This window comes from Pseudorca crassidens, chromosome 6, assembly GCF_039906515.1.
Source record: "Pseudorca crassidens isolate mPseCra1 chromosome 6, mPseCra1.hap1, whole genome shotgun sequence".
NCBI lineage: Eukaryota > Metazoa > Chordata > Mammalia > Artiodactyla > Delphinidae > Pseudorca > Pseudorca crassidens.
Window position 1 is genome coordinate 45,954,948 of NC_090301.1, and position 12,895 is coordinate 45,967,842.

The window sequence follows — 12,895 nt, forward strand, 5'->3', positions numbered from 1 at the left end:
GGGCCAGCCTTGTTTTTGTACACAATCCCATTTAATACTCATTATAAACCAACAAAGTAGCCATTTTTGAAATTTTAAAGATATGTGGGGCAGCGAGTTCAGAGGTTTAAATTGGAGGAATTCAGATTTCAGGAGCCTGAGTGAAATGATATTTACCCGATCTCAACAAGGCAGATCCAAAAATGCTATTTTGCCAATATACTGAAATTGAAAGATTCAGGGAGATTCAACCATAAGATAGTAAACTATATAAATCAGGATTCCAGTGTATTAAATTAAAATGAAAAATGTGACTGTCAGCAGACTCAGTGTTCATGAAGGCTTGACAAGGCTGACTTCAGGAAGCCACCCAAGTTATCAGATAGGTGCTTGTAAGTCTGAAATGAGAGTGAGAATAATGAATTACATGATTTTAATGTGTAAAAATAGCTTTCTGTTCCAATATCCTAATCCGTTTATCCCCATAATAGTGATAAACCTTCCATTGGACAGGATATTTAACTGATGCTGATGGGGTTTGTAAGGCCTTGATAACTATCCTTTTTCATGGCTTCCGCTGTTACCATGTTGTGATTAATATTCTTTTTCCTTATAGTTATACTTACAATCTTGTTGCCTTGGATATCTAGGAGCTATGTGTTGGTTTATAATTTATCTCTCAAATAGCAACCTGAATACTTATTTCAAAGTCTTTTATGTGAGAAGTATGCTGTTTTCTCTTACAAGCTAAGGATATAAATTCCTCCATTTACCTATGCCCTGCTCAGAGGTTCAGAGAATGTAAGCAGGGACAGTGGGTATAGATGTTGTATGTGTGCTTGTGTGTGTATGTTTGTGGTGATTCTATTGGGAACCAGGAGTTAAAGAATTTGGAGGGAAGAGGCAGAAGCTTATTGCAAATCAACTGTTTGGAATCTTGGGCACTGCTTCTATGATTCTTGTACTCTTCTTCACCTTTGTTCAGAATTCAGATTTTTTTCTTAGCCTGTTCTTGATGAATAAGGTAGATTAATCATTTGGATCATTTTGCTATGCTCTTAAAGTATTCTCTGCGTGTTGAATTAGCTTTTAGCTATCTAAGCCAAAGTTAATATGCTGGTTCTAGAAATTTCAGAAAAGTTTCCAATTCACTTGATGGTAGTGAATGCGGAAACCATGAAGTCCAGAGAAGGCCTAATGAATGCCTTCATGGATTTTCACCAAATTTTATAATATTTATATGGCCTTTAATAGGATCTATTACATTTCATATATATATATATATATATATATATATATATATATATATGCCTACACAAACACACACACACATTCACTGATAAGAATGGCAATTTTAAAAATAGTACAAGAATGTTTTTTCTAGAGATCAGTCTTTTAGGAAAGAATTAGAGGCTAAAACAGGGTATTTATGAATATGAATAGCTGAGTACCTGTAAATGAGGTATATATACCCTATATGTAACAATCTCCAGGTCAACCAACTTATAACAGGCTTTTTCAATTGCTGATGTGGAGAAAATACAACTTCAGCTTGGTAGGGCAATGATTATGAATAATGACCTCCCCAGAATTCATACAGAGCCTCACCTCCCAATACACCCTCTTCCAAACACACAAATCATTATGTCTCATTACTATCACATAAGGTAGTTATTCATGTATACAAGATTGAGGAATTAGTAAGAATGGTTGGCTCTATACCATCACCCAGAAACCTCACCTAATAAGGAGTAAGTTTTCAAGGTTACTACAATGGGGTGAACAGGGCTCCATGGCAAGAGCATCCAAAAGGACTTCTTTCAAGATGAGGATGGAACGGCAGATAAAGTTAGAACTGCCAAATTTGTTGAAGACTGAAAATTATTTAGTGAACTCTTGAATTATCCTGATCAACTTGAAGCCAAAAAGGGGACTTGGAGGATGATCACAGAGATTTAATACTTAGGCAAAGAGGTAAGTCACAGATGGCATATGCACTTTTTCTTTCAATAAGACCCCTTTTAAAAGGTAAAAACTTCCAGTTATAAAATAAAAAAAATCATGAGGAAGTAATGTGCTGCATGGTGATTATAGTTAATAATACTGTGTTGCATATTTGAAAGTTGCTAAGAGAATAGATCTCATCAAAAGAAAAAAATTGTAACTATGTATGGTGACAGATGTTAACTAGACTTATTGTAGGGATCATTTTGTAAGATATACAAATATCAAATCATTAGGTTGTATACCTGAAACTAATATAATGTTATATATCAATTATACTTCAATAATGATTTTAAAAGACCTCCTTCATTACACTCTAGACAGCATCTTGGTAATGAGGGCCATCCAGTGAAACAGGTATCTCAGATTTCTGGTAGGGATCTGAACCAGTGAAATAATGGCATAATTAAAAGATTTAAAAGGCAATTTAGGAAAACCAAATGAAGGATTTATCATACACATGCATTGCTAAAGTTATTTTTTAACCCCTAGAAAGTGACCCCCCCCCACCTCAAGCATTTGAGATATGTTTTAATACGAATAACATGCCTTTTCCTTGGTATGGAAATTGATGACAAACCCCTAATTGTCTGTATACTGCCTTTATCACCTCCTTTTTAGTGCCTTTCAGTGCTGCCTTAAAAGAGAGGGTTGGGATAGTATATGAAATAAAGAACAAGACCAAATATTATTGGTTATTACCAGCTGATTTTCTATCCTTTTTAAGATTCTGCCGTCTTCCTTACACTTGCACCCAGCTCTCTGTAGATGCCTTCTGCTAGTAGTAGAATAAGCATCCCATTTATTTCTGATCAAAATATAAAATGTTTAATGTAAAATATTAAGATATAACATATGACACTGAGAAAATATTTAAATAGCATATATATTTTAATAAATTTTCTCAATTCTCTAAAACACCCTAAGTTGGCCTATATATGTACTATATATATATATTTTTTTTTTTTAATTTTATCCCATGTATTTACTTCTTAGAGTTGAACACTGTCAACTAAGTGCTAAGATGAATCAGAAGAAATTTGACTTGAGTTTTCTCTGAGGTCTTGTAGCTTTTGCTTTTCAGTGATCAGATTGCAGATCACTCTGCAATAGACTTCATCCATAACTCCCCTGCCTGCTTGGCCTGCCAGAATTGCTAATAGGTTTAAATATAGTAGGCAACCATGTTTCAGGCTGATTATGTCACTTTCATTTCATCATTATTTAGTATACACATTTTTAAAATGTTTTATGGTCCTCATATTTACTTTGAGCTACTATTCCTGTTGCTAGCATGTATTTTTTTTTTTTATAATTGTACACTAAAGTCAAATGTCTTCAGGTTTTTCAAGTATCAACTTGTCAAAAGCTTAAATAAATTTAAAAGTGACAGGGCAAGCAAAGTGAACTGAGATACTTCTACTAGGTTATGTCCCTCAATTTACTTTCCAAACAAAGGGAAAAAAAGCCAAGATACAGGGTTAATAAAGATACATCACTTTATGATAAATACTGTTTTCTAGTTTGAAAATAAATATTGTTTTCTCTCTGTTTCCACTAAAAATAAAATCTGGGGTTTTTTTGTGTGTAAATTTTCTTCCTTGTGGCATCAATAATTTTAGTCTAAGATGTGACAACTTAATAAAATGAATATTGTATTAAAATCTTGTAGACCAGGATTCATTCTTTACAAGCAGCCTCTGAGTGATTATGATCTCCCAAGAAAGTAGTGCTATAGAAAACCTTGGTAAACAAATCATGGTTTCTGTTATAAAGAAACATGTAGCCCAATGATGGGGTGGGTGGAGACCAGACAAGTAAACAGGCTCTAACAATCCAGAGCAGTAAGGACTATGATAGAGGAGGTGCCATGGGAATAGAGCACATGCAGAGGGAACTAACCCAGTGTAAATTGTCAAAGTTTCCCTAGGAGTTATTTCTAAGTTTATAACAAAGCACAATGGTATTAAATTAGTTACATGTAAAATCAGTTACATGTAAAACTGGAGGAAAGAGAAGAAATTTTGGAAACTAAAGAAGAGCTGATGAAAAAGAGTGGACATATTTAAGAGTTCTTAGGAGCTGGAAAAAATAAGACATGATGATTAATTGCATATCAGGGAAGAAGGACAGGAAATAGTTAAGAATCATATCAAGATTTCTAGGTTGAGCTAGGCAAGGGATTGGCCATTCACTGAGATTTATTTCAACGGAAGAGGTGTTTAGGGACATAGGAGGTGAAAAGAGACTCTGTTGGGGATGAAAGGTACTGGATTTGAACACTCTGGAGTCATCCAAGTGGAGATGTCCAGTGGTTAGTTGAATATGTGGGTTTGGAACTCAGTGACAGAGCTGGGATGGAGCTGGAGAGCAGAATCTTGAGCAGAAGTAGAGTTATCATATTTAGTTATTGCATTCACTCCATGGGAGTGAAGGAAATTGTCCCAGGAGAATATGAGGAAAAGAAAGAAAAATTTAGATTAAAGGTTAAAGAAATCACATGATAAAATAAATCTGTACACACATTATGAAAGTGTACAGAAGAAAAAATAATCTAGGCCTGGCTGTGCTTTGAACAATCTGTATAACCTGAACTATTCACTTAATGGCTTCATTTTAGTTTTTGTCTCTTTAAAATAACAGAGCTGCCCACATGTTAAATTTTATTAATTGTATAGCACTTTTTAAAATGGTGCATGTTATGGGCTGAATTGTGTCCCTCCTTCCCCTAATTCATATGTTAAAGTTCTAACTCCAGTACCTCCAAATGTAACTGTATTTGGACATAAGGTCTGGAAAGAGATGATTAATTTAAAATGAGGCAGTTAGGGTGGATCCTAATCCAATATGACTGGTGTCCTAATAAGAGGAAATTTGGACATACAGAGAAAGAGACACCAGACATATACACACAGGGAGATGACCATGTGAGGGTAGAGGGAGAAGACAGCCATCGAGAAGCCTCAGAATGAGACCAACCCTGCTGACATCTTGATGTTGGCTTCTAGTCTCCAGAACTGTTGGGAAATAAATTTCTGTTGTTTAAGCCACACAGTCTGTGTGTTTGTAATGGCAGACCTAGAAAACTATTTCAGGTTTTGGTATTGAGCATGGGGTGTTTCTGTAACAAATACCTAAAAATGTGGGTAATAGATGGAAGCTAGAAGAGTTTTGAGGTCATGTTAGAAAAAGTCTAGATTGCCTTGAAGAGACTGTTGGTAGACACATGGACATTAGAAGTGCTTTTGGTGGTCTCAAACGGAAATAAGGAACATGTTATTGGAAAGTGGAGGAAAGGAGATTGTTGTTATAAAGTAGCAAAATTGCATTCTGGTGTTTTGTGGAAGGTATAGCTTTTAAATGATTAACTTGAATCATTTAGCTGAGGTGATTTCTAAGCAAAGTATTGAAGGTACTGACTGGTTTCTCCTTGCTGTTTATAGCAAAATGTGAGAGGAGAGAGATAAATTGAAGCAATTGTTAAGCAAAAATGAACCAGAACTTGAAGATTTGGAAAATTCTCAGCCCATCCATATTGCAAAAAATGAGAAAGTGTTTCTAGAAAGAACATCAAGTGTGTAGCTGGACAATCTTTTGCTATAAAGAGATTATGAATATGACTCATGGATCCAATTAGCTGGACAATCTTTTGCTATAAAGAGATTATGAATGTGACTCATGGATCCAATTATGCATATCAGCAAAAATTCTGCCAGCTTGAACTGAATGGAACAGAGACAGGACAAAGTGAAAGAAGGCTTTCAGCCTTCTGAGATTCTACAGGATGGTCCAATAAAGCTATTCAGCTGTGAACATGCATTATCCTTTATGAGAAGGGAAACAAATGAGGCAAAGGCAGTTTAGGGGTTTCAAAGCTGCCACTATGAGCTGAGGGGGCACAGACCTGGGTGCTGGGGCCATCTCCTCCTTGGTTCCATAGGCCAGAGCAGCCGCCCAGGGTCCTTGGGATGGAGCTGCTGCCTGTGGCCACAGGGATGGGGCTGCCTCCATGGTTGGCCCTGAGAACAGAGTAACAAGCCAAAGAGCATTAGTCTTGAGCCTTAAAATCTAATGAAATTTGCCTTGCTAGATTTCAGTCTTGCTTGGGACTAGTGACCCCTTTCTTCTTTATGATTTTCCTCTTTTGTGATGAGAATACCTATCCTATATCTGTCTCACAAAATCTGTTGTATTTCGGAAGCAGGGAACCTATCTGATTTCACAGGTTCACAGCTGGAAGAAAATTTTGCCTTAGGATGAATCATACTTCAGTATCATCCACACTTGATTTAAATGATATTAGAGTTGATACTAGACTGCGTTAAGACTTTCGGACTGTTGGAATGAGGGTGAATGTATTTTTCTTGTGGAAAGGACAAAAATTTTGAGTATCCAGAGGGTGGCGTGTTACGGGCTGAATATGTTACCAAAAATTTATCTATTGAAGTCTTAACTATTAGTCCCTCAAAATGTGACCACGTTTGGAGATCTTCAAAAATGTGATTAAGTTCATATGAGGGTTTTATAGTGGATGCTAGTTCCATGAGTTGTGCTCTTGTAGGAAAGGAAATTCGGACACAGAGAAAGAGAGACAACAGACATGTGCACACCTAGAAAGATAACCATGTGAAGACAGAGGGAGAAGACAGCCATCTACATCAAAGAGAGAGGCTTCATAATGAAACAAATCCTGCTGACATCTTGATCTTAGAAGTCCAAGTTTTCAGATCTGTGAGGAAATAAACTGCTGTTGTTTCAGCCACCCAGTCTATGGTATCTATTACGGTAACTCTAGCAAACTATTACGGTGCACATTATTTTATTTCTAACAATACTGAGATATAGATTTTACTTGCTCCACTTTAAAGATGAAACCATTGAGATTTTGTGAAATTTAAGTACTTAGTCAAGATCAAAGAGTAGATGACAGAAAAAAGACTTAATCCTGGACTTAGGAAAGGCCTAGTTCTTTCCAGCACATCATAGCTGTTGTTCCTGATATTAGCTATTTCATAGAAGTAAATGAGTATATGTAGAATAGCATTTTGACAACAGTTTTTGTTGTTTGATTAAATATCTATAACCACATATTTAAATATACATTGAATTACATTAGCGTCAATATTTTATTCACTACTTTTTAAAAAATTTTTATTTATTTTATTAAAAAAATTTTTTTTGGCTACATTGGGTCTTCATTGTTATGCATGGGCTTTCTCTCATTGTGGCTAGCAGGGGCTACTCTTTGTTGTGGTGTGTGGGCTTCTCATTGCGGTGTCTTCTCTTTGTTGCGGAGCACGGGCTCTAGGCGCACGGGCTTCAGTAGTTGTTGTTCGTGGGCTCTAAAGCGCAGGCTCAGTAGTTGTGGTGCATGGGCTTAGTTGCTCTGCGGCATGTGGGATCTTCCCAGACCAGGGTTTGAACCCGTGTCCCCTGCATTAGCAGGCGTATTCTTAACCACTGCACCACCAGGGAAGTCGCTTTATTCACTTCTTAAGAAGTAAAGATATATGAGTATAAAAACATTACATTTTAGAAGGTTCAAACAGCATCTAAAATTATTGCTTTATTTTTATTCACTTAATGAAAAGTAAAAAAAAATGTGCTTTTAGAAGAGTTATGGCTGACTGACTGCTCAGGCAGGAGTGATAGTTAGCTGAGTGTTTGTTTTATACCAGCACCATTAATACTTTATCTTAATATTTACTATGAAATAGTCATATTATTATCCCTGTTTTTGATGAGCAACAGAGGTTAATTTTATCAAAATCGTATGTCTAATAAGATATGTAAACCCAGGTTGTTTGGCTGCAGAATCTGTGCTTTTAACCACAAAAGCATAATCACTCTTTGTAGCAACTTGTCCAGGGTCTAAACTTTGTTTTTTGCAAATTATTAAAGAGTATCTTTCTCATCACTAGAGTATTTGTTCCATGAGAACAGGTTTCTTTTTCCTGGATAGTGTAATATAAACTCTCTTCTAGGATCTGTGCAGGCAATCCAAATTCATTTTCAAATGGGTAATGCTGCAACTTTGAATCTAATTGAAAATGTTTGGGCTATGCTTTCGAATACAAATGTGAATAAGAACAATGAAATATTTAATAAACAAAACCGAAAAGTTACAGAAGCTATAGATTTAAGAAGGTAGGATATTTTAGCTGGAAATGTTTATCATGTAGATATGGCTACAGAACCAATTAACAGTGCATTGTTTATAGCCTACCAAGAAGGAGAAAAATAGTAATTTTTAGAAATCATCAATTATTTTTCTACATAAAAACTATGGCAATAGAATCTGCTATAAAAATTACTTTATTGGGGCTTCCTTGGTGGCGCAGTGGTTGAGAGTCCGCCTGCCAATGCAGGGGACATGGGTTCGTGCCCCGGTCTGGGAAGATCCCACATGCTGCGGAGCGGCTGGTCCCGTAAGCCATGGCCGCTGAGCCTGAGCGTCCGGAGCCTGTGCTCTGCGACGGGAGAGGCCACAACAGTGAGAGGCCCGCGGACCACAAAAAAAAAAAATTATTTTATCAAATTCTAACAGAGATTTGTAGTTCTGTGATTATTAATTTAACTAAACAAACATTTAATAATAATGAAAAATATGAGTTGACATTACCACATGATGAGGAGAAGGAGTTGTACATGAATGTGTTTAAATCACAAGGATAAATAAGTCTTCAGGGCACACCCAGATTTGATAGACAGGAGAGAAAGATCTGGGAAAGTGAGTTCAGAGATGTAGAAAGAGAAACAGACCATGTCCTGGATGTTAAGAGAAGAGTTTCATTGAGAATTGAAGACATTGTCAGTTGAAATTGGAGAGAGACACACGTGTTTCAAAGAGAGCAAGGAGCTTGACTGAAAGCATTTTAACTCTAGCGAGCCTACTTTACATCCAGCTGATCTATTCCTTTTCATCCTCTCCTTCACTAATACAAAGAAATTTTTAAGAAAATGGATATGGAAAATCATAGCATTCCACTTAAATTGAGATCGTTCTTATTTATATATTCCCTAGATTCTGTGTTTCATCCATTTCTTTATCCTACAAAGTCTGATAAATAACACAGTATTAACCTCCCTCCCTCCACTGAAAAAAGAATCTTCAAGGCCGATGTTCCCCCTTACTGATTCCTTCTAACTTCCATGAGCATCTTCTCTGTTTTCTAGATTTCTATTATCTTCACAGTCTTAAATGCCCTTAAATCTTTTCTATCTTACAAAAAAAAAAAGAGAGAGAGAGAGAGAGAGAGAAAGAATACAAAGTAAAAAATGAAACAAAACAACAACCCTCTTTTGACTGTGTATCCTCTTCCAAGTAAGGCCAGAGATGAAGTTTTAGCTTTTAAAATGGAAATCCAGTAGCATGATGGTGAAGATTGAGTCCACCAGCTTTAGTACATGGGCTAGTTACTTAATATTTCAATGCCTTGATTTTCTCATTATACCCATTTCACAGATAGTCCCAGCTCTTATGATTGTGGTAAGTACTAAATGTATAAGTATACATCAAATGCTTAGAATGGCTAACACAAATTGAATTGTTACTGTGGCCCAAGAGCTGTTCTAAGCATCTCCTCAGTTAGATTATAAGGCACATATAACCAGGGGCCATGTGTTATGTTTTTATTTCACCTGCAGCATCCCATACTCTATTTGTTGCTTAAATAATACACTTCCATTTGTGTGACAAATGAATGAATGCATAGAAATATAGGCATGACAAAAATCCCTGCAATGGAGGAAGGCCTTTTAACCGAAGAAACAAAAGTTGTTGTATTTTTGGAAGTCATACCATCGTCTCACTTCAGTATAGGATTCATTGTTAAGCTTCAACCATTATCCTCAAACAGTATGAAATAAAATAAATCCAAGTGACACCAGAAAGAATCTGCAGGATGCCACTGGAAGACTAAAAAAACCAGAATATTTTTGTACAAGTGGCCTTTAGAAATTTTCTCTGTCTGCTGTTATGAGAATGAAGTTGAATTTTTTTATTTCTCTAGTCTAGAAGGTTTCTGTGTAAAGGATACCATGCCAATAAAAATAATGTAGAGAAGTAATATGTCATTGTTAATTAAATGGGGGTAATGAGTAAAGAAGAGTGAACAAAATAAACCTAGTGGAGTATTCAATGATGTTTTAGTTTCTAGAATTTTGGTCTAGGAGGTTTAAATGTGGGATGGTACCTCAATTATAAAATTACATGTAATCTTCAAAAACTTACATATATGTGAGAGGCTGATGAAAAAATAGTTTTCAACAGGAGACTGAGACCTGTGAATTTTCAGCATGTTTTCTGAAATGCACTTTACCCACGTGAAGATTTGTTTTAAGTAACATTCCCCCTTCTCTAAATTGAACTTATATCAACGATAGATATTTGAATCAGTACAATGTTATTTCTACTGGCTGTACACTAACATAATCAGGCCAAATTAACACTGATCTCTGTCATTTAATATTCATCAGTTATTTGCCAATCCTCCTTGTCTGTCTTCTTTACCAAAAGAGACAATGAATGAGAGTTGAGCTTTACTACTCAGAACTCCTTGTAGAATTAAAATATGATGACAGCTAATTTTTCAGGCAAGGTTATAAATGTCTGTAGTTATGGGATGTTTTACTGAAGTCTTATCTAGTACTACAATATTTTAAATCCTGTTCTAATCCCTGGATAGAAATGAATTCCAAAAATATATAAGTTGTTTGCTTGAATGTAGGGCAAAATAGTTATGATATGCTAATTATACTTTTTACCCATTATGTGAGCAATTCCTACTATATGATGAACCATGCTTAGTGAGATTCTCTGAAGTTTGTTCAATAATATACTGAAATCTAAAGATTTAGAAGACTCATTCATACTGTCACCTGAGCTATTAAGGTAGGCCAACAGTACCCAGATTTTATTTCTTAGTTTAATAAAAAATAGTTTTGATTCTTAATGTTAACGACTTCACAATTAAAGAATTTACATCACAAAGGGGAATTTAAGTGACATAGATAAGGTGACCATATAATTTATCATCCAGCTCTACTCATAAGTAACTCACTCAAGAGGATTTAGGATATAAAATGCCTCAGCAGATGAGAAAAAGTTTGAAATAAAAGGTTTTGTAAAATATTTTGTACTTTTTTCCTGCATTTCGAGTATATCTACAAGGGAGAAGATAGTTTATTTTGTATTTGTTTTGCTGCAAGGGAATAAAAAAAAAAGTGGCAAACTCTTTCCTATCCTCGAAAGACAGTCAGTCATTTTGACCTAGCAACTTTGAAAACAAAACAAAATTGTTGCACTACTTCCAGAAGAGAACTCCACCAGACTTTTGTTTTAAAAAATAATAAATACGGGTTGTGAGAGGACAAAGGCTATTCACACTGGTTTGGAAGAAGTGTTGAGGGCCAGGGATGAGCACTGATGAAACTCTATCTGTTGCAGAGGTATCTGCACCATGAAGTCTTAGATGGCAGACCCTCTGAATGGATGGCAGGAGAATGGTGGCTGCAGTGAACAAACAGAGGGAAGTGTGCAGGCCAGAATACTAAAAGCACGGAGAGCACAGTAAAGCACCTCTGTGCTCAAGCTTGGCATAAAAGCAACAGAAACACCCAACATCAAGAAGTCATGTGGGCTTCAACAAGTGGTGCTCAATATGAACCCAAGATCACATATTCTAGATTGCCTAAAACACAGGAGAAGAGGAGACCCCATAAAGTATGACTCTGACTACATTTACCAATAGTCAGATGAGCAGTGGCATCGAGTAGGTATGACTTAGAGAAATAAAGAGTTAAATGAGTACATTTCATTCCTGCTATACACCCATCATAAAGTTATAGGTAGGGAGATTTTTGTAAAGTATCTGATTTATTTTGATTATCCATATTTATTAAATTGACTTATGCCTATATTACTCAGTTTGACATTTTCTACTTTAACTGTAAAATCAATTTCAATATCTAAGATTGATGTTCACATAACTGGGTAATTAAGTCCTAAACTATTATTTTTCTCTATCCTCAGAGAATAATCTACTGACCTTGGTTTAAATGGATTTGGCCTTGGGAGACATTATGATACCCTAGGATTTTGGAATCTTGATAGTACAACTAGCATACTACAAGCAAAATCACAGCTGTTATAGCTGTCTCTGATGCCAGGGATTACTTATCTCCAAGTATCAGGGAGAAAATAGAACAGATGGTCTAATATGTCTCCAGCAAAAACTTTTAGAAACAACTGCTAAATTTTGCTTATGGGCACCAGAAATACGATACCTAGGTTGAAGCTGAAAAAATGTTTATTTTATCCTCAGCATTTAAACACAAAGAAAACTGTTTTACATGCAAACCTTTGAAGGACTTAGACCATGCTTATATAATCCTAAAACAATTACCAGGTGCAATTGTCCTTGTATGAGGACATAATTATAAAATATTACCTATCAACAGAAACAGTAAAAAATTAAAACCATGCCCTATTTCAGAAGCTAAAAGGCACAGGCCCTCAGATTCCATGCTTCATCACTTTCATTGCTGACCTTCTTATGGCATTCTGTGATTGTGACTAAGCAATCTATTTGGGTTCTGGGTGTCTCTCAGGAGCATCTTCTGCGTGGAATTGATGGTATACATCACTAACTTTATTGTGCCATACAGCCTCAAATATTTAAAACCTTGGATTCTTTGAGAATATCGTGAAAACAAGTTCCTAACATTAAGGAAAAAAAAAAAAAAGAGGAGGGCTACCAATTAGAACTAGTGTTTATTTACCCATTTATTTATTTATTTATTTATTTTTTTGCGGTACGCGGGCCTCTCACTGCTGTGGCCTCTCCCGTTGCGGAGCACAGGCTCCAGACGCACGGGCTCAGTGGCCATGGCTCACGGGCCCAGCCGCTCT